Source organism: Theropithecus gelada, chromosome 6, assembly GCF_003255815.1.
Source record: "Theropithecus gelada isolate Dixy chromosome 6, Tgel_1.0, whole genome shotgun sequence".
Lineage (NCBI taxonomy): Eukaryota > Metazoa > Chordata > Mammalia > Primates > Cercopithecidae > Theropithecus > Theropithecus gelada.
This window is the reverse complement of record NC_037673.1, coordinates 93645973-93669456: the sequence shown is the minus strand read 5'-3', so window position 1 is coordinate 93669456 and position 23484 is coordinate 93645973. Positions and strand designations below refer to the sequence as shown.

The following is a 23484-nucleotide window of genomic DNA, read 5'->3' as shown; positions in this document are numbered from 1 at the left end:
TGAACATACCACTAATTAGGAGTGAGAGCAAGAGAAAAAATATTTTTGTTGAGAGATTTATATTTAGCATTTTACAATTTCTATTGCATAGACAAGAAAGTTAAATCATACGATAATAAGATGATTGTTTTAGATTACTAAATAGTGCATCTAAAGGGAAAACAGAAAAAAAAAAGAAAACCAGTCTACGTTTAAATATTTTAAGAAATTAAGGGTGTTTGTTTGTTTGTTTGTTTTACTTAACTTTTAAACAACAAGTTCTTTAGTTAGACATGGGAAGAAATTGTGGGGTTCAAAGACTGTGAGAATACAGCCAACAAGTTTAGAAAGAAGATTTGTTTGTGGGAAAAAAGTACAAGTAAGTTATCAATTAGAACCATATCATAGCCTTTTTCTGTTGGAAAAAGGAATTATTTTTGGACTGTAACATGTAGTCTTACAGTGTTTCTCCCCTTAGATTTGGAGCTAAATAATATTAAAAAAAAATAGCTGTCTGGTTTCCCACAATCCACAGGAGGTTTGTGTGTCTGCACTCTTGCTCACACCCTGAAATTCTGTTATATTAGTCTCCCTCCCTCTCTGGGGAGCAGATGATGTCTCTTCATGTTTGCAGAGCTTGCCTTCACATGGTAATGAAACCAACTAAGGAATGCAAAAAAAATCATGAAGAAAAAAAAAAAAAAAGGCTAGGTTAAATGATACTCCAACTGCTAAATCTCAATGATGTCAGCTCCTCAAGAAACATGTGCATATGTGGTTTCCCCCAAGAAATCCTACCTAAACTTCCTATCCTACTCTCTGATATTTTTGATATTTTCTCAAATGAAAGAATACCACCAAGGCACACAGCATGTACACACTAAATTATACTTTAAGTACCATATGACTTTTACAGAAAGGGTCTTAAAAACACTAAATGTCTGTTTGGGCATGAAGAGGAAATGACCATTGTGAAATTTCTCAGCAAAATCAGTTTACTGGGAATGACATGGAAAGTCAGGAGCAATTTTATTTTCTGTTGCAGCTGCTTAAACACTGGCTAGAAATTAAAACATTGGAATAATTTCTTTGCTTTATGGTCATGATGCAACTCAGTGGTTTCAAACTTGTTACCAAGGACAAGCCAATCCTGAAAATAGGTCCGTTTTCCACTAGTTCCTTAGAAAAGAAAATGTTTAGCTTTCCCCAGTCTGTCAACTTGTGGTAAGGAAATGCCACCAGGGTACCTTTTATAAGAATTTGGGCTCAGAAACAGCTGTACAAATCATAAAATAAGTTTTTTCCCCTTTAATCCAACTGGCATTCAAGTCAATGAGCATTTTCAGAAACAAATTATAAAGCAGACTCGCTTTGAAACCCAACCTGAAAAGAGAGAAACACACAACCATGACAACCTGTTTAGAACTGGATATTCTGATTTTCAACACTGGAAAATGAGGGAAAATCATCTATAATACTCTAAGCAAAGCTCTCCTAGTGTTCTCTACTTGCCTGTAGATGCAAAAACAAATCAATGCAATAGCCCCAGGTTTCTGGAAGAACAAGAAAAAATGTCCTTGAGAGATGATACAAAGGATATTATTCTTTCATGAACTAATATTCTCTCCTTATTCGTTTTAAATGAACAAAGAAACCCGCAAACGGAAAGCTAAATAAAGGCTTCACAGTACACAGCAATAACAAGTGAATCACTGAAACTAATTTTAACCCCAGAGTGACAGAGAATGGTAAATTGTTTCCTTCCCCCTTGCAACCTCCCCTCCCTGCTTGCAAAATTTTGCTGTTAGATTTAACCACATTAAAATGTAATTTCATCTTATTCTATGCCTGCCTTTGTTACTTCTAAGAGTCTAGCTTCTTTTCTTCCCACACTTGTAGGGAAGAAGGCACAATTTTTTATTTATTTTTAAAAACATATGTGTTTTACTTTATTTTATTGTGATAAGAACGCAACATGAGATCTATTCTTTTCACACATTTTTCAGTGTACAATATATTATTGTTGGCAATGGTTATAGCAGATCTCTAGAGCCTGTTTATTTTGCTTCACTGAAACTCTGCCCATTTTATTGACAGTGGGCAGAACCGTAGCTGCCCTGGTAAGATGCTGCATGAGCACTGGCAATTCAATTGGGCAGCTCAATATGTCCTCCACAAGAGTTCTGAAAGCCTGTTTTAAAGATATTTAAGACGGTAGTGTGTTTAGGGCAGATCTCTTTTCCTGGTTCTCTTCTTTCTCCTATGAGAAAGACTTTGTCAGTGGAGGAGCTAGACACACAGGCCTAGGAGAAGTTTTTTGATTTAAATCGGTGCAATATGTTCTGAGCCTCTCACCTTGTGCCTTGCACAGAGATTTTGCACTAAGGAACCCTGCTTCCTGAATGAGCAGATCTCAGAAAAGCAAATAACATAATCCTGTTACAAATAAATTATTATGAAACCATTTCTATGTTTGAATATCTGGAGGACTCTGTATGGCTTTGTAGAGCAGCAAGATTTCTGGAGGAAAGGGATGCTGTGGTAATCACCCAGGACTTAACCCAGGGGATTGAAAAATAACCCAGAGTTTGGCCAGTAGAAGACAAGGGGAAGGTTCAGATTGCTAAACTCAAAGTTGTTGAGAAACTAAGTGTTGATGAGAGAACACTCAAATCATTAGGATAAAAAGAATCAACAAACTCTTTGGTAGAAAGGTAAACAAAGGGAGATGACCCACTCTCCCCTACCCTCAGTTCTCCATATTCACTTTGAACAGCTGAGTGTCATTCAACAATGATCAACATTTAATGAGCACGTATTATGAGAGAGGCAAAGAGCACAATCCTAATCAGACAAGAGCCGGGCACAGAGCAAGATCCTAATCACACCAAGTCAATCAAGACATGGTTCCTAACCATAATACACATAAAAATTCTTCAATGGAGTGCTGCCCACATGGCTTTCAATCTATCATTAGTTGGATAATTGATGGTGTGGTTTTTCAAGGCCTAAACTTTCGAGTGCTCAATGGGTCAACAACTCTGCAAGGCATTTAAACTGTAATCTTTCCAATTAGACCTATAAGTTAAATGTCACCTACCACCATTTTACTGACATGAACTAAATTATGAACAATGAAGAAACTTGCCCAAGCTTAGCTATAAATGGCAGAATTGAGATTTAGATGTTTTTATGACTCAACACCAATGGCCTGTTACCATGTAAGTGCTGGCGTTCTTCATTCAGGTAGTTTACATAATGCATATGCTTGAACCTATGCTTAATAACCTCCTCCTACTATGTTGCCTAAGAAGCATTTTATGCAGAAATGGAAACAAAAGGAAAAAATGATCAAAAAATTACAAGTCTTTCTCGTTGATGAGAATGTTCAAATTGGATACACACTCACTTGAATGTATAAATGCATTGTCTCTCCTTCATCCCCAGGAGATGTGGCTCTGCATATCTGGTTGCCAGAGAGAGATTGCAGCTGGCTGGAAACATTACACAGCACTGTGCGAGCTTGCAGTACATTATCACTATTATATTTTCTGATTATGGCAAAGATTAAGCTTGCAGCTTCCTCATATGTTAGATAGTATTAGCAAAGTTCAGCATGAATAAAGAGAATCAATCCAAACAATAATTCAACCTGCTTTTCATGGGTCTGCCAATTTCCTATAATCATTAAAAAATTATGTATCACAGATTTCAATTTTGAATGTTATAAACATTTTCATTTCTTTTTATTTTACCCATTTTCCATACAAATTCGTTTATATTTTATAAATTAATAAACACAGAGGTTAAAAAACTTTCACAGCAGGATGCAGTGGCTCACGCCTGTAATCCTAGCACTTTGGGAGGCCGAAGAAGGTGGATCACAAGGTCAGGAGATCGAGACCATCCTGGCTAACACGGTGAAACCCCATCTCTACTAAAAATACAAAAAATTAGCCGGGCATGGTGTCGGGTGCCTGTAGTCCCAGCTACTCAGGAGGCTGAGGCAGGAGAATGGCATGAACCCGGGAGGCGGAGCTTGCAGTGAGCCGAGATCGTGCCACCGCACTCCAACCTAGGCGACAGGGTGAGACACTCAAAAAAAAAAAAAAAAAAAAAAAAAAAAAATTCACATAACTAATAGCAAAATAAGTTGGTCACAGATTTTTAATGTTATTAACGTAATTTCTTTATTTTTTATGATTTGTAGAGCTGGAAAACAGAATAGGTAAAAAAAATGCATATTTTAAGTTCACGTGATCTAGTCTAAAATATTGTGAAATATATTATTACATATTGACCTCCTTTAGGTTTATGAAAATATTCACTTGATACATAGTTATGCATTTATTTTTGGAGGGAAGTTCAGTGGATAACGACCAATGAGCAACTGGGAATGGACATAGCATTTAGATGAGATGGTCTTGTAAATCACATAGTAGAACACTGGCTTTCATCCTTAGCCCTTACAAATGGCAATAGAAGTACGTGAGAGATATGAAACATTCATTCATTCAACAATACTTATTAGGCATTTATTATGAAAGGAATGTATTCCAAGCAGAAAGAAAAGCAACTCTGTAAGGTCTATTTTGCATTATTGAACGATGAGAAAGAAAATTAGTGTGGATGAAGTAGAATGTGCTGGGGTACAGCTGCAGCAGATGAAGTCAGATGGTATAGATATGTCAAATCATGTTTGGATGTGTTTGTAGGGATACTGAATTCTATTCTCAGTTAAATGGGAAGCTGATGGAGACTATTCATTAGGGGCATTGCATGACCTCAGAATCCAAAACTATCTGGATTTGTTTCTGCTCTTTTGATGAATATCTATGGGCTGGATGTTTACGGGAAATATATATTCTTGAGTTCCACGTATAAGAACACCAGTTTACGGATTACGACTAGGTCCATTAATTGAATATTTAGTGAGAAATATTTGTGAGCCAGAATTGGGTAGGGGACAGGTTGGATGAATATTGGACCAAAAATCAGAAGTAAGCAGATCTTTTGTGTTGGCCACCAACAGATGGATAAGATGGGGAAGAAAAACAAATGACAAACTGGAAGTGGTGAGTTATGATGTCATAGCAGAAGTAGAGGGGTGGGAGCATCAAAGGTGAGTATGTAACGAATATCAGATGATATCGGTAGCTTCATGGAGTCCAGATGAATTTCTGTAGATAATTTCCTGCCACTACAAATAAGGTCTCATACGTGAGACGAGTCAAAATTTTGTTAAAATTCTGGTAAGGAATTAAATGATCCCATCTATTTGGTAACATCTTTGAGTTTAATGGACTTTAATTTAATTTTATCTTAAAATAATTTTGCCATTTCTCAGTTGAAAAAAACAAAATTTAGAGACTTTAAAGCAAAATGAATAAGGACAAATCAGTTATTAAACTCAAATATTTTGACTCTCAACCCTTTGTTGAGAGTTTTAACCTTGTCATTAATTTAAACTTTTAAAAATATGCTGCTTGCATGTTTTCAGACCATTTGACTTGGAAGTTCAACATAACATTTCATATATTTTTAGGAGTCATTGAAATGAAATGTTAATTCAGGCTCTAAATATGTAATTTTCTTGTTCATATTTGATAGTAATTAAAAAGAAGATAACTGCTGATAGTTGGATTCTTTGGGTAATGAATCTGCCACTTAGTTGAGTAACGAGATCTTGGACCTTTTGGTGAAGCTTCATTTTTAATACAGACAGAAGGAGTCTATGAATCTGTGAAATAATTGGATAACTCAGGTTATAATGAAAATTAGAATATGACAAAAATCATGGGCTTGTTTCCTTGCAAATTTGAAATTAAGTAATTAAAGACAAGTGCTGACATTTCTGTTTAACCTCAAGCTTGGCTTCTGTGTATTAAGTAAAAAAGAACATCATTATATGTAAAGAACATACAGGGGCCAGGAATGGTGGCTTACATCTTTAATCCTAGCACTTTAGAAGGCTGAGGCAGGCAGATTGCTTGAGCCCAGGTGTTTAAGACCAGCCTGGGCAACATGGTGAAACCCCATCTCTACAAAAAATAGAAAAATTGGCCAGGCATAGTGGCACACTTGTGGTCTCAGCTACTTGGGAGACTGAAGTGGGAGGATAGTGTGAGCTCAGGAGGTGGAGGCTGCAGTGAGCTTTGATCATGCCATGCACTCCAGCCTGGGTGACAGAGTCACCTGCCAAAAAAAAAAAAAAAAAAAAGAAAAACAAAAATTATACAAGGGGTTAGTCACTGAAAAGTGTCAAAACTGTCTTGGCAAAGAAGCCAGGATTTTCTTCCTTAGTGATTATGTAAGAATCCAATCAAGCAAGCAGATAGACTCTATTCCTCAATAGAATGCTTGTCAAGAAATGAGTAAACTTCTGTAATTGACATCTTGGAAAAACAACAGATGAGTAGAAAAAGAAGCTAAGATATAGTACCACTGAGTCACAGGTGGTCACAGACAACTAAGAATATATCAGATTTAACAAAAGTAGCATCTAAATAAAAATTTAGAAGAGCTATGTCAATTGTTCTCATCAATGACTGATTTTGCTCCCCCAGGAGACATTTGATAATGTCTGGAGAGGTTTTTTGTTTGTTTGTTCGTTTGTACTTAATTTTCACAAATACAGTGCTATCGGCATGTAGTGGGTGGAGTTAGGGATGCTGCTAAATATCCTACAATACATGTAAAAAGTGCCAAGGTTTAGAAGCACTCATCTAAATAAAGATTTTACTATGAAACCACTTGGAGGAGAATTAGTCTTTCCTAAATTAATTGCAATCAAGAAATCAGTAGTGGATGGTGCCATAAACCAGGGCTAAATAATATAGGAGAGTTGGAGGTACTTTGAGTCACCGTCACTAAAAGAGAAAATAGAGGAAAAGTCATGGATGTCCACCACAGAGTACTATACAGCAGTTAGAAACAACAGGTTAGATAGACTCATAGCACTATACAGAAGCAGAGCACTGATTTAAACATAAAAAACAGTGGGAAGCATCTATCAAAATACTTTTTACAAATATACCAAGTACAAGCAACAAAATACAAATAAAACAACAATGCACATTTTGCAAGAACTAAATAAGCAAAAAGATGTGTTAAATTTCTTAGCATCATTACATGTCTAGAAGGAGAAAATAGAGAACTATGGCAGGAAGATAATTGATCAATTAATCGGTCAATCAAGAGAGAAGCTAATAAAAATAATGTGCTATGCACTGAGATTTATGATTACTTCAATCCTCTTCATCTTATGCCCAAAAACATACCATATGTGTATTTTATATATATATTCTTAGCATATATTATATGCTATATGTATGCTAGTATGTATAATATGCAATACACATAATATAATATATATGCTAAGAATATTGACACTAGGTAAGAATACTCGAAATCAGTACAGACGGTAATCAAATAGAGTTTTAATTATTCACATCTGGATTCGTAGATTTTTCTCATTAAGGATAGGTATGAGGAATACATTTTTGGGAGAATAAATAACTGCTTCTTAGATTAAGTAATTCTGGAATTCACATGGAAAGGAAATACACCAAGTTCTGCATAAAAGACAGGAAGTGAATCAGGAATTACACAAATCATTATATATTAGTGATTAGTATATGATTAAGTTTCACTTTCTACTGAGGGTGGAAAAGCCAAGAAACATAGAACACATGCTAACTCACTTTTAGAAAAGAGACCTACATCAAAATGTGAATGTTAGAATAAAATGCAAGGGAGTTAGAAAAAAAAAAAAAAAAGCAAATAATCTACCAGAAACCTGGAAGCTGTTTAAAACACCTTATTAGAAGCCCAGGCAAAATATGTGCCAAGGATCAAGAAACCCAGGTGTTCAAACAAAAACTCTGTATGGCTAACTGGCAAAGCAAAAGAGGTCATTGTGGGTGAGGAAAAGGAGATGGCATTTTTTAAAGGTACAATTGGAAAAGGGAACAAAACAAGAAAATCTATTAAATAAGGTAAATCAAGTGCAAAACAACCCTGTAAGACTAGCTAAAAAAAAAAAAAAAAAAAAGACTTAAAGGAATACTGTGCTTTATATTCCAAAGAAAATAATAAAAGTTTAAAAAATAAATCAATCAACAGCTGAGAGTGGTGGCTCACGCCTGTAATCCCTGCACTTTGGGAGGCCGAGGCAGGCAGATCACATGAGGTCGGGAGTTGGAGACCAACCTGACCCCATGGAGTCAGAGATGGTGGAGAAACCCCATCTCTACTTAAAATACAAAACTAGCTATGTGTGGTGGCGCTTGCCTGTAATCTTAGCTACTCAGGAGGCTGAGGCAAGAGAATCGCTTGAACCTGGGAGACGGAGGTTGCAGTGAGCCAAGATCGCGCCATTGCACTCCAGCCTGGGTAAGAAGAATGAAACTCCATCTCTAAAAAACAAATAAATAAATCAACAGTAAGATGCCAGCTTGAGAATCACCAGGACTATACAATGATGGTAGTTGAAAAGCTGACCTTTGAAATAGAATTCAGCAAAGAGAATCAATGGATTCTTTATTTTGATTTTTATTATGAAAAAGTTAGCTAAATATCTAGCTACACATAATTGTAAAAAATAAAAAAGAACAGAGAATTAATAAAAGTACTTTGTAAATCCAAATATTCTCTTCATCAATGGCTTGTAATTAGAATTAGAAAAGTAATACTTTAAAAGTATGGATTTGGGGGCCTGCAATTGTATTTTTCCTAAGTTTCCATGTGATTTTGATGATTGATTTGTTTAGGAACAACTGTTCTAGATCTAATTAGCAATCTAGAATTTACATATAAACAATGTCATGGCTAAAGTAAGTAATTATTCAACTCAGTTGTCAAGAAATAACATCCAAATCCATATTCTGCTGAACAACTGAAACAAGCTCATAGCTAATGTGATTTGCACCCGGAAAAGAACCTGAAAAGTACAACCTGTTAAATTGCACTACCATATCTGACTGGAATTACAATAAAGGGCAAGATTATTTTACACTTAAATATGCATAGAAATTTAGTGGAAAGGCAATATGGTATTTTTTCAAGGGAAATTTTTTCTATTAACTTTAGAATTATTTGACATTATTTATATGAGAAATAGTTAATATAATTTATTTAGAATTTAAATTATACAAAAGTATGTAATTAAGGGTATTAAAAGCAATTGATCAGTATGAAGTGGGAAGAACAAATTCTTTAAGGAGGGAATAACTCATAGACAGAAAACAAAGGCTAGGGAGAGATAGGCCCCTTTCAAAAATGAAAAACAGATACCATGATGTGACAGTGTCTGGCCACAGGTGCCCAGATAGTTGGACAAACATTATTCTGAGTGTTTCTGTGAGAGTATTTTAAAATGAGATTAACGTTTAAGTCTTCAGACAGAGCAAAGCAGATTGCCTTTCATATTGTGGGAGGGCCTCGTGTAATCAGTTGAAGGCCTACATAGACGAAAAGGCTACAATTTCTTGAGTGAGAAAATTCTCCTGCCTGATGATCTTCAGACTGGAACATCAGTTCTTCCTGGTTCTACAGCAGCTTTCCAATTTCCATTACCAACCAGGACATTGGCTCTGCAGATTTTGGGTTTGCCAACATCTATAATCATGTGAGCCGATTACTTACCATAAATCACTCTTTCTTTCTGTATATTCAATTGATTTTGTTTCTCTGGAGAACCCTGACTAATACATAAGATATAACCTACTTGGTGATCTGCCAAGACCTACCTGAACATCTTCACTATGAAAGAAAGTCAGTAGGGAAACTTCAAGACTTTCAAACAGCACTAAATATTTAAAGATAATGAAATGTCTGGTGGAGGAGTATAGGCTACAACTGAGTCTTATGTATAAATTGGCATATGAGTAGATGCTAAGTATCTGAATGAACTAGTATAATAATGCATTTGAAAAATAAAAATTACACACACACACACACAAAATACCCACATACATACATTCTATACTGTGAGGAAAATGCATTCCTCTTGTAGAATCATTCCTAAGAATACTTTCTGAAAAACATGAGGCCAACAGAACAATAAGGCTTATTATTGAGAATGTAGTTAAAAGAAAAATTAGTAAGTTTATTCTTATCCTTGAATAAAATATAATTTGTTGAAATTAGTGTACTGAATGCACTTCTGTATGCCATACCTTAAGAAAGAAATAACGGTATAGAAAGAAAAGAACAACTATACAAAGATGAATGGGCTTTTTAAGATATGTGATTTAAAGAGACAAAAACTTAGAGATAAGAATGAATGTAGGGTTGGAGGAATCAAAGTTTATAGAATTATAAAAGATGTGAATATGATTAATATGTATTTGTTTATCCAGATCTAGAATATTAGAACTAGAAGGCATCTCATTAAGTATAGAAGAATCATTAAATAAAATAATCAAGATCAATAAATAAAAATACGTTATAAAACTTAGAGACAGCAAATGTAAATAGCATGGTGCCAATTATTTGGCCACAATGTTCATAATTATGGATTTTCTCAAATGAGAAAAATGATATTTGTGGATTATAAAGTGAGTAAATGCCATTTATATCACATAGATTATAGACTTGGAAAACACTTTTTATAAACATTGCATTAAAAAATGGCAATCTGGGCATGGTAGCATGTGCCTGTGGTCCCAGCTACTCTGGAGGTTGAGGTGGGAATGATTCCTTGAAACCAGGAGGTCGAGGCTGTGGAGAGCTATGATCACACCACTGCACTCCAGCCTGGGTGACAGAGTGAGAATCCGCCTCAAAAAAGAAAAAAAAAAAAAAGAAAAAAAAGAAAAAAGAAAGAAAAAAAGGAAGGAAGGAAGGAGAGAAATGTCAATCCTTGGAAATGAGAAGAAAACAATTGCTCCATGTGTCACTTTTTTTTCTTCAAAGGTTTTCTATATCCTGAAATAACTTAACTTTAAAAAGCTGCCGTGATAGATACATTATTAAAAACCATATTCAGACCAAAGATGTGAGCTCCTATGTCTGACACCTTATGCATAAATCAATACTTACAGTCCTGTTAGTAAGATAAATGCCTGGGATAATAGATATACAAAATGAAAGGCCTTAGATCAGAGCTTGCCTAGCAGACCATTAGGTTTATATCTTACTTTCTTCAAGGCACTTATTTACTTTTGGAGATGCTGGGCCACAGAGGTTTCATTGGAATGTGTAAGTCATTATTACTCAATGTAACTGACATTTGCCTTTGTAAGCATGATGCAATTGCTTCTTCCTTTCCTTCATTTCTAGCTGAAATTATGCAGCTTTAGCAATTGATCTTCAACAGAATGAATAAGTTATTCCATCACAACCTCAGAGAACACGAAAATGCTCAAGGAACATTTCATACCTTAGAATAACTTATATTGCAGAGGTAAATTATTAGGTAAACATTTATTCCACTTATTACACACTCAAGTCTGTTCAAAAAGATTGTGCTATATGTCTGAAGTGACTTTGACCTTGAACTTAAAACAGTGATTCTGTGGTTATTGGCTCATCAGTCTCATTTTATATCACATTCACAATTACTTGTTCAAGTTTCAACTGCAGCTACAACATTAGGCTATTCACAGTTTTAATAGTACTACTTGTGACTCCAATCTACTTCACACAGCACTTTGAGATCTGTTTACAATGCAACTTGCACTTTAAAATAAGAATAATCGATAAAGTCCTCTTGCCTCCATTTTCTTATCCGTAAGTAATATTGCCCCCAAAATATACACAACCCAAAAAGCTATAAACACTGGAATAGAGTATAAATTATAGAATGAAAAAGCTAAAAGAATAGAAATGCACAGAATATGATTTTCCTAACTGGTAGTTCATGATGGCCTTGGGGATAGGTTGGTAGAAAAGTGATTTCATCCATCTGAATACATCTAAGATTCATTCAAATGTTTTGTCTAGTAATTAAAAGAGGAAAGAACACCTCACATCTGCAAAAATTAGTTCAAACTATATTATTCTCTGTGTCTTACATATTTTAAAGTGATAGTCCTACTGTATTAGTTCATTCTCAGACTGCTATAAAGAATTACCTGAGACTGGGTAATTTACGAAGAAGAGAAGTTTAATTGATTCACAGTTCCAAAGGCTTAACAGGAAGCATGACTGCAAGATCTCAGGAAACTTAGAATCATGGTGGAAGGTAAAGGGGAAACAAGCACCTTCTTCACATGCTAGACAGAGAGAGAGAGAGAGAGAGAAAGTACCACATACTTTTAAACCATCAGATCTTGTAAGAACTCACTATCATGAGAACAGCATGGGGGAAATCCACTCCCATGACCCAATCACCTCCCACCAGGTTCCTCCCCAACACTGGGAGTTACAATTCAACATGAGATTTGCACAGGGACACAGAGCCAAGCCATATCGCCTACATTAAATGTTCCAGATAAATTTCGTTTGAATTTGATACAGAATGATAATTTATTCTGATAATGTTAAAGACTCTCAGAAAAAGAAAGTTTTTAATGCAACCACTCATTTTTAACATAAGATTTTTTTCTTGGCTGAGATTAAGGATATCAAGAAAATGCCATTTTCTTTCCCCCGCTGTATCCAGAAACTTTTTCTTTGGATTTTCACAAAAGAAAGACTTTTTAAAAATTATTTGAAAAATGAATCAATGATGCCTTAATTTTATGTGTCATCATCTATATTTCATTTTCAACTTTTGCTGTTTTATCTTCTTCCTTGTTAAGCTCTATGAATCTGGCTTGGTTTTCCCTGTTCTTGACATTTATGAACAAATAAAAACTATGGAACTCAACAAGTGTGACAATTCTAGACTAATAGAAGCATAATGAAGAATCTCACAGAAGTTTCTTTCTAGTGGCCCACCTAACCCTTGCCTCACCCTCACCTAATTACATAAGTGAAGATGAAGCTTTAGAGGAAACCTCCGGTATACAGAGATCTCATCTAGGAATATTGCTACAGTACAAACTGTCATTATCTAGATAAACTCACATGCATTTTCCTCAAAATAATGATACTCTCACTTGCTTTCCTTCACAGCCCAGCTGAAACCATTTAGCCTTATGACTTTGTCCTCAATGGAACATATTGATTATATCATCATATCTCACGAGACACACATCTGCATACACAAATCATTCCACATCTTAAAATAATTTTCACTGCAAAGAAACATCAATGAGTGTGCATTTACTCCTCTTATCTGGTGTTTCACACTCAATTCTGTTCAGAAATATTGATCAGCATGCTTGGATTAGGTTAAGAATATGAATAAATTTAATCAACATATCAGCTGAAAATGCCATGAAAAAAATCCACACAAAATAGAAATCTACAGGTTAAGTAAACACACTCAAAATACATTCATGAAATAAGAACATGGTGGGGGAACATGGGAAAAGAGACAGATGAACTAAACTGACTTTTCTTGCAAATAGGTATATAACAGAGTAGACTCAAGGTTATCCTGCATAAAATGAATGTGACAAAAGAGTCCTGCTAACGACTTTCCAATTGCTACACAATAGTTGTTTCAAATAAAACCAACAAGCTAATTACAGGCATATTACCTGAGGCCACATATTAGGTTAGTGCAAAAGGGATTGCGGTGTTCGCCATTAAAAGTAATTAAAAGTTGGTGCAAGAGTGACTGCCATGTTTACCCTTAAAAGTAATTAAAAGTAATGGCAAACACTTCAATTACCTGATAAATCTTGTTTTTCTTAGTGACATTTTTGTACACTTTTGCAACAGCTTCTTGGAATGTGAATAGTTAGTATACATGCAAAAATACATGAATATATAAATATAGAATATGTTATGATCATTGAAAAGTCTGGCTCAAAATACCTATGCCATATTTATTTATCCATGCTTTTATCTCTAAACCCCTTTATTAACATATGTGTCCTCCACCTCTACTATTTTCACAATATTTTTCACTTGTATATATTACTATTGATATGACACATGATACAACATGATTTTATCTGGATTATCCTATTTATAGCTATTTTTAGCCTCTGCGGACAGATCCATAGGGAGAATGAATCATTCGTCAACGTCAACCATATTTTACTGAAGATTTTGAAGGTATTCCAGTGTGACTGACTTTACTACATTTCCTCACATGTGTGCTGCTGTGTCTGAGATCACCATGTTTTCAATTATCTCATATGAACCTGTAAGATAAATGTACTTTTTAAAACATTAGAAATGTTGGAATAGTAAGGAAAATATTTTTAATTAAAATATCTGCTACTGGCAAACGTCATCTTCCAAATGTAAATACAAAACTTCCATAACCATAAAATTTGTTGTAAAATTTTGTGATGATTCTTTCATCCAAGGGAGTAGCAAGGTCATGTTAAAATTACCTGGAGAGAGAAATAGAGGTGTGTTCACATTCTTTTTTTCTTTTTAAAAAATTTTTTTATTATACTTTAAGTTCTGGGGTACATGTGCCGAATGTGCAGTAAGATGTTTTCACATTTTAAAGCTATTAATAAGAACTCAAGGGGTCCTCCTACCCCAAATAGCCTCTCCTCAAAAACTGTATCTGATATAATTCCACTTATCTGGGAACAGAACCTAAACTATTTTTTCCCCAAGTAAATGCTGCTGTTCTTACGTCTGCATCTTCCCGCACACAACTCTCTGGAATACCCTTTATTTTCTTTCTCTCTGGTAAAGGCCTACTTTCATTTGAGATTCATATTCTCTGGAACATACTCCTTGAGAACATTCTAGGCTTGTGAAAGTCCCCTCTCCCATCTCTGTGCTCCCATGACATTTTGCCCCTGATTTTTATCACCCATCACAAAATTGTTATAATTACTACTATTAGTATTATTTGAGGCAGGGTCTTGCTCTCTTGCCCAGCCTGGAGTGCAGTAGCATGATCATGGCTCACTGCAGCCTTGACCTTCTTGGCTCAAGTGTTCTCCCACCTCAGTGTCCTAAATAGCTGGGACTACTAGTGCAGGCCACTACAGCTGGGTAATTTCTGTATTTTTTGTAGAGACAGGATCTCATTCTGTTGCCCAGGCTGCTTTCAAACTCCTAGGCTCAAGCAATCCACCTACCTTGTCCTCACAAAGTGCTAGGATTATAGGTGTGAGACACCATACCTGACCTATTTTTAAGTGTTGGATTCTCCTACTACACTAAGTATCTCTGAAAAGAAGAATTAAACAAGAATAAAATCTTATTCTAAAATTGCTTATCACAGAGGTAGCAAGTTAATGTCAACATAGTCTAAATTCTGATTTATAAGATTTTTTTTCACTTTTATGGTGCTTTATGAATATTGAAATTTTTATATGAAGATCCACACTTCTGGTTCCTCTTGAAAAATCTAAAATCTTGCAACACTAGGCCTTCATTCCCACATGATAACATTCAGCTACCGTTGAATAATGGATGTCTATTATGGACATAGTCCCTGTGTCCAGTTTATCTCAGTTTTCATCATTCAGGTTTGTTCCATGTCTTGCTTTACTTTCCTTGGTAATACTATATGCCTGCTATAGTATTTAATAGTGTTAGAAATTCCAGGCCTATTCAAAGTAACCTTTAAGGCTATTAGAAAATACATGAAATAATAGAACACACCGATAATAGCGGAAACTGAATTTCATAGCACATAGAACATTGTGGAAGGCCAGGCCTGCTCCAGGTGCAAAAGGTGAAAATCTGGGTTGTAATGGGCAAAAGCAGAAAGTGGTAGGAGGTTGTTAGACCCTCAAAGGAAGGAGAAGATCACAGAATGCAGAATAGGAAATGTCAAAAATTAATTTCACCATCTTTACAGCTTTGCTTAAGGGCAGGATTAGTGATAAGATTTGAAACTGAATCAGTAAAGCTCACATTAAAACATTCAATATTGTAAAAGGAAAGATTTGCAGAACAGTACCATATGATCTTCCTAGAAGGTCTTTTGTGAAAGATATTCCACTTCTCACAATATTTTAGCTTTTCTTCATCTCAGCTCATATATTTCTGTACCTGATAATTTTTAAGTTATGAATTTGAATGATCTTTGTTGCTGAATTTTATTAGGCTCTGTATGTCCAAAATCCCCAGACGTGATGGTCTTGTGGATAGTGGGTGCATGTGTGTGTGTGTGTGTGTATATGTGTGTGTGTGTTGTAGGAAAATTGGAATTAAGAAAGAATAGGAAATGAAGAGTGAAAGGAAGGTATAGAAATGGTTAGGTGATATAGAGCTAATAGATTTAACCAGTTGTTAAATCTAAATATATACTATATATATTAAATATGTATTAAACATTGACTATTATGATCACTTTCTCTTATTGTCACCTTCATCCTGTAAATCAGGCAAACAGAACTGATCGTTGAAATCTTGAACTGTGAAGCTCAGACTACTCCTGTTCTTCCATGTAATGCTTCAAAAGAAGATTGGTAATAAGGAAAAGGTCTCTGCAATGATAACATAACAGTCACATATTCTAAATAAGTAATAAAGATGACTATGTTTACAGTAATAGAAAATGGAGGGAAGAGAAAATTGCAATACCCAAGAAAGAAGTAGGTTCTTGTTTGTGCCTCCTCAAAAATTTTACACAATTTTAACAGATAACCAGTCATTACATATTTATCTTTTTTACCACTGTGCTAGGCATTTTGGGAGACATGGAGACAGAATCTCTTTTCTCAAATGGTTAATGTGTAGAAGTGAAATTATTGGTGTTAAGGATATATATCTGTTTAGGTTACAATTGTTAACTAACCCTACATCTACAGCATTGCAGTTGCTACTATAATTTAAAACAGTATCATTTTTCAAGGTAGAGTGCCCTGCATTTTGCTCCATGCATCAATCGCTGTTGCCATCATATGTCATTTGGAGATATCCTATCTTTTAGGACATTAGTATAGATTGGAGAGTAGAATGATAATTACCAGGAGTTGGGGTGGTTGGTGGGGGCAGGGGAGAGAAGCTGGTCAAAGGATACAAAATTTCAGTTAGGAAAAAGGATTCAATTCAAGAGAGCTATCGTACAACATGGTGACCATAGCTAACAATAAATTATACTCTTGAAAAATGCTGAGAGTGGATATAAAGTCTTTGCATCACAAAAATCTTAATTATGAGAGGTAATACATGCTAGTTAGCTATACTTAAGTCTTTCCACAGTGTATATAGACTTCAAAATAACTTGTTGTTTCATTTGTCAATTTAAACAGTTTCATTTGTCAATATAAAAATTCTAAGAAAAAAAATAAGAAATTTTGGGCCAGGCACAGTGGCTCATGCCTGTGAGAGGCTGAGGCAGGCAGACTGCTTGAGCCCAGCAGTTCAAGACCAGCCTGGGCAACATAGTGAAACCTTGTCTTTACAAAAAGAATTCAAAACTTAGCACATGCCTGTAGCCCCAGCTACTCCAGAAGCTGAGCAGGAGACTTGCTTGATCCCGGGAAGTTATGGGTACAGTGAGCCATGATCCTGTCACATGACAGAGGGATACCCTGCCTTAAATAAATAAATAAATAAATAAATAAATAAATAAATAAATAAAAAATAAAGATATTTTCCTTTTATTCATAATCTACTGAGAGGTTGTTTTAAAATCACAAATACATGTTGAATTTTTACCATAAAAAGGAAATTTCTAAATTATGACAAAAATTCTTAGAGATGATAAGTTAATCACACATCGGAAATTATATTGCTACATGATCCCTAGTTTGGGGGCTAATTGTTTAATCAAGGTGCTATGGTTTGGCTATGTCCCCACCCAAATTTCATCTTGAACTGTAATCTCCACACGTCCAGGGAGGGACCTAGTGGGAGGTGATTGGCTCGCGGGGGCCATCTCCCCTATGATGGTTTAAAAGTGGCAGTTTCCCCTGTGCTCTCTCTCTCCTGCCGTCTTTTGAAGATGTGCCTTGCTTCCCCTTCACCTTCATCGTAAATTTCCTGAGGCCCCCCAGCCATGCAGAACTGTGAGTCGATTAAATCTCTTTCCTTTATACATCACCCAGTCATAGGTAGTATCTTTTTTTTTTTCTTGAGACAGAGTCTCGCTCTGTTACCCAGGCTGGAGTGCAGTGGCATGATCTTGGCTCACTGCAACCTCTGCCTCCTGGGTTCAAACAATTCTGCTGTCTCAACCTTCTGAGTAGCTGGGACTACAAGCACATGCCACCATGCCCCACTAATTTTTGTATTTTCAGTAGAGATGGGGTTTCACCATGTTGGTCAGGCTGCTCTCAAACTCCTGACCTTAGGTGATCCATCTGCCTCTGCCTCCCAAAGTGCTGGGATTATAGGCGTGAGTCACTGCACCCAGTCAGTAGTATCTTTATAGCAGTATGAAAACGGACTAACACACAGGGATCCATATATTCACTAAAGCTTCTTATGTATAAGACACATAAATAGATATAGATACATAGATAACCACATGCTATCTTTTTCTCTCACTTTCCTCCAAATACAATACTTCATTCTAGTTGACAGCTCTAGTAAATAAGCTTTTCTCATGTAGATATTGTAAAAGAAAGCTATAAGAGTTATAAAAAGCAAATGCATTTGTGTTCCAATAATAAGCAGAATCATTGCATTTTGTAGACAATCGTCTCTTGATGCAGTCCTCATTCAATTTCTAAACATAGATGTGTTCAGCTCCTCAGTCCATACTGACTGTTTAATCTTATTTAACATTCATGTAATACTTCATTCTTCAACAATCTGAAGAATTGAGTAAGTACTAAAGCAGAGCAACAATGTTATAATGCAAATGACTTCTATTAAAAAACTGTAAGGATGTTTGAACAATCAAACAAAAAATAGTGAATTATGATGATATCTTAACAATGTGTTAAACAAATAACTCTAGTTCTAAGTAACCACAGGGATAAAATATTGAAAGAAGAGAAACAAGACTGAAATGAATGAATGGCTTTTAGCTTTGCTGAATCCTAGTACTTACGAAGTCTGGTTTCCAGCCTTTGACTCCCTCATCTCCCTCACCTACCTCATACATCCATTTCTATCAAGGATTATATTTTGATATTGGGCTCAAAACTAAAGGGTCAGCTTTACCTTTAATTCCTAGGATTTAACCCTAGTTTGAGTCAAATGTCTAGCATCACATATGGTAGCCCGTCATTGGGATAATTCATCCAACAACCAGGCATTTGGACAATAAAAAATGACTGAAAAATGCCCCTACACTTAAGGCACTCAGCCTCTGGAGGGAGGAGGGAAGTAATAATGCATAATCACAATTGATAGTGATTCATGTTGTAATTCATGTTCGTGCAAAGTGATGGGATCAAGAAAAAGAGTTGGGAACTTATCCTGCTATGACACAGAAACTGATGAGTTATTCTTGAATGATCCTGAAAGTTCTCTAGCAGAAGATATGATTCTATTTGAGGAAAGATCATGTGCAGTGTGCATAGACAAAGGAGGATGCAGTAATCATATTTGTTTTACAAATGAGAAACTGGAGGTAGTTCGGGAGAGCAGCTAAAATATGACATTGGAGACAGTAAGATGGATAAAGGAGTATTTCAAAAGTCTAGACAAAAGATTTTGATGGTTAGAATTTAGTCAATGGATTGGACATGAAGAAAGACAAAGAAAAGAAGTGAAATTTTTTCAGGAGACAGGACAAAGTACTTGAAGAATTAAATGTTAGACTCATGAGAGAAGTAGAAGTCAGAATTGATTTGAGATGTCTAATATGTTAGGCTGGATGAATTATAATGTCCTTATTACTGAGAAAGAATATAGGAAAATAAACATGTTTGATAGGTACAAATTTGGTTTGAGTATGCTTGGTTAAGATGCCTGAAAATAACCTGGTGCCTGACTAACAAGTGAAGATACTCAATAGAAACTGGAAGTGTGAGTCTTAAATGAGTTGGGGGCTGAAGATAACATGTTGATACTCATTAGTATAATTATCCATGTCAAAATCCTAGACTTCATTACTCATAAGCAGAAAATAGCTTGATCCTTTCTTTTCACTGCCCTTTAAAACTCTCACAAAGAGCTATTTCCTAACCACTAGTATAACATCTTCAACAGATCCTTCTTTACATAATTCCTTATTATAAAAATGACTGTGGTCATTTTTTTTATTTTCAAGAATAGTTTTAGTCCACTAAATACAATGACAAGTCTAGATAATTCTCAAAACCTGGCTTTCATGTAACCTCAGAGCTCCTCTTTTCTCCCTCTTGGGATGGATTGTAAAAAATCTACCCATCTTGCAGTTCTCTTCCTCTTTCCTGCCCTTTCCCAGGATTTAAGGGAGAGAAAGAAGGAAAAGAAGTGAGAGCTGATTCCAAAAAAGTGGAAGTATTCTACAGGGATATATGTTTCAGGGTGAGGACTGAAATGAAACCACTTGATCTGAGAGTTATCTGGGTACTGTTGATATTGGTGAGTAAAAATTAGGGTTAATTCAGTTTCATTAAATGAGATATTTTGAAGGGAAGAAAAAAGAGAGATAAGTTATGACCAAATAAAAAGCATTGTTTGATTTGACATGGGGAAGTACTGAGTACGTTTGGAGATAGTTCACATAGTCAGACCAATTGTTTTTCTTCCTAGTCCCAGAGAGGAGCTCACACCTGGTGCCTCATATCACATAATTATGCTTGATCTATGCTTCCTCTCCCAAGCTTTTATTTCGTAGCTTTCCTCACACCTATAACCACAGATAGGTCTGAGGAGAACTTGCTAATGAGTGGGATTGTGGCGCAGTGATAAGGACCTTTCTGCTGACATGATTACCTAAGTATCACCTCAACCATTGCAGCCCTCACTTTCTCAGGTACCCATTGAGATACTCTCATGCTTTATCATGGGACTTCACCTACTTGGTAACTTTTTGTCTGGGTTGTTCTACATATTGTCATATATTTTGACACTGGACTTGGACTAAGAGTTGAGACGGTCAGTTCTGTCAATGCCAGCCTACTTCTAGCCTAGTCTTTTCCTGCCTTTTCTGCACTGCTAAAGATTGAAGCCAGATCTAAAGACAGTGGGCTGCCATGCTCAGTAGATGTTCCCAGACAACATCAAAATAAATATTGAAGACTTCGTGTCTGTATATCTGCTACCCTTCAGCAGCTAAACCAAGCTCAACGTACTTTTGAAAATGTCTCTGACTTTCATCTTTTTAATTGTTTATACCCTAATGTATTGAGGAAAAAAGTTATATTTTTAAAATTCTCATATAACCCAACTCAAATAAGGGTGTTACCTAAGTAAAGTAAATTGTCTTACACTTTTCAAGCATAACTCCCTTTGGGTAGAACTTAAACATTTTGTTATCGTTAATTACTGTATACAAAAAAAGACATAAGTAAAAATTCAACACCACATTTTTGTGCTTTTTTTGTTTTTTGTTTTTTTAAAAAAAACAAATTTAATTGGTTATTTTAAAAAGGCTAATTGCTTAGGAAATAGATCTTTGGAAATAGTAAAATATCAACTTTTTTTCTCCTTTGATAAATATTGATGGAAAGAAAATGAATGATAATTGTGTCACTTATTAAATATCAGGCACCTAATGAAATTCAGCATCCTTTATTATTCTGTCATCTGTGAATTCTGGGCAGGGCTATTGCTCTTGGTAGGTCTCCATCAGCTTTATGACTTTCCCACAGACACGTAATATTGCAAATAAAATACTTTTCTTATTAACTATTGGCATAATTAAGGATAATGGTGGGCTGTGAAGCAGCCTGAGGTTTATATTACTACATATTTGTTATAATATACTGCTGTTTCCTTTTGTTTTTCTATCTTGTCACATTCTAAGATCCTAGAAAAATGATTTGTCTGTGAATATATAATTTGAAATGTATAGGCTTACCTATGCATGTTCTAAAACACATTCAAAAACTGCTCATCTAGAAAGTAGATTTGTACAGATATTTTTATTCCTAAATATTGCTGGTTCTCGCTTTTGGTGTTCTTAGTGTCTCTTCTTTTCTTTAAAATGCTTCAACTACTCTTCCCTTTCATTGCTTATAGTAGATTACTTAGGTTTATATGAAAATAGTGAATTATATGAAATTATATTCTCACATTTATGAGTAGTTTGGCTGAATTTTTTCATCTCACTGAGAAGTTAAATAATGCACATCAAGTAAGATAGAATAAATCAACAAAGATTTTTGCAAATAAGTAGTGTTTTGGTTTGTTTTCTTTGAATTAAAAAAAAATGCTATAGTTCTATGACATGCCAAGTCATACGTGCTGTCCAGCCTGTGTGAGCTAGTTTTCCCCGGGTGAAGTATCTGTGCTGGCTCCAAACAGCTATGCCAAGGTGGGTTTAGGGTGGCCTAGTACTAAACATGGCCACCTGGCTGTCTTTGCCACGAGGCACCTTCAATTATTAGGAAATGTTGGCTCAATGAATATTTTGATCATTGTGTCCAATACACTCTCATCCTCTCTCCTCTTTCTTGTACTTCTGTCCTTCTCATCACTTCCCAGGCTCCCAGAACCCCTTTCCTGATCTCTTTATTCACCGCCTATCTCTCATTTCCTTCAGATATTCTTATTTAAAAAGTTGTTGCTTAATACAATTAAAGAATGGTAAAATAGATTATTAAAAGCTTTTTTAGAGTCTAGAGTGTAGCTATATATTTTTATATGTTAGCAAAGTTTATTTCTGTATTTCATTCAGGTTTCTGTTCAGAAAAAAGCATTCCCTGGTGATCCTATTGTGGTAGACATAAAACTGTGGCACCCAGATCTCATTCCAGGGAAGAACATGAGGCTGAGCTGTTGGAAGTAAAATCAGTGGAAAACCTTGGTCCGTCAGCAACGTCAAGGTTTGCCTCCTTTGCAGAAATGGCCCATTCAAAGTCATGCCCTTCCTATAGCAGTCTACATTCATCCACTGAGTGAGGCAGAGATAAAAAAGGACTGATAATTTTCAACCCACAAGGGCATTAATGAGCAACAGGGGCATTAATGAGCAATACCTGCTCCAGAGCTCCACAGTGGGTTCTCAGAAGGTGTGTCTTGCCTGTATCACAGCTTGACTCCTTCCACTATTCATTTTTTCTTCTTTTCCTTTTACTTCACAGCATTAAAAACAAATAAGAATTTTGAACTCCGAACTCTGTCTCAGCACCTGCTTAGTATGTCACAGAACCTAGAGTGGGATACCTACCTGAAACTATTTCCTGTTACTTCACCTCCTTCTTGTCGAGCATATGTATGTTTTCATAGCAACTAAGGCAAGGCTGTGTATTTACTTGTGTGATTTTTTTTTGTTTTTTGTTTTTTTGTTTTTTTTTGACGGAGTCTTGCTCTGTCGCCAGGCTGGAGTTCAGTGGCGCGATCTCAGCTCACTGCAGCCTCTGCCTCCCAGATTCAAGCAAGTCTCCTGCCTCAGCCTCCCAAGTAGCTGGGACTACAGGTGCACGCCACCACGCCCAGCTCATTTTTGTATCTGTACTAGAGACGGGGTTTCACAAT

General features: G+C 35.6%; 1 long non-coding RNA gene across 1 annotated transcript in view; it reads left to right on the top strand.

Annotated features, from left to right (window-relative positions):
• Nucleotides 1-23123, top strand: part of LOC112625696 — a 60196-nt gene extending 37073 nt beyond the window's left edge. Inside the window, exons 4-5 of the long non-coding RNA XR_003119751.1 lie at nt 14012-14185; nt 22685-23123. This is a non-coding gene — a long non-coding RNA (uncharacterized LOC112625696). The remainder of the gene's footprint in view (nt 1-14011; nt 14186-22684) is intronic.
• The last annotated feature ends 361 nt before the right edge of the window (nt 23124-23484 follow it).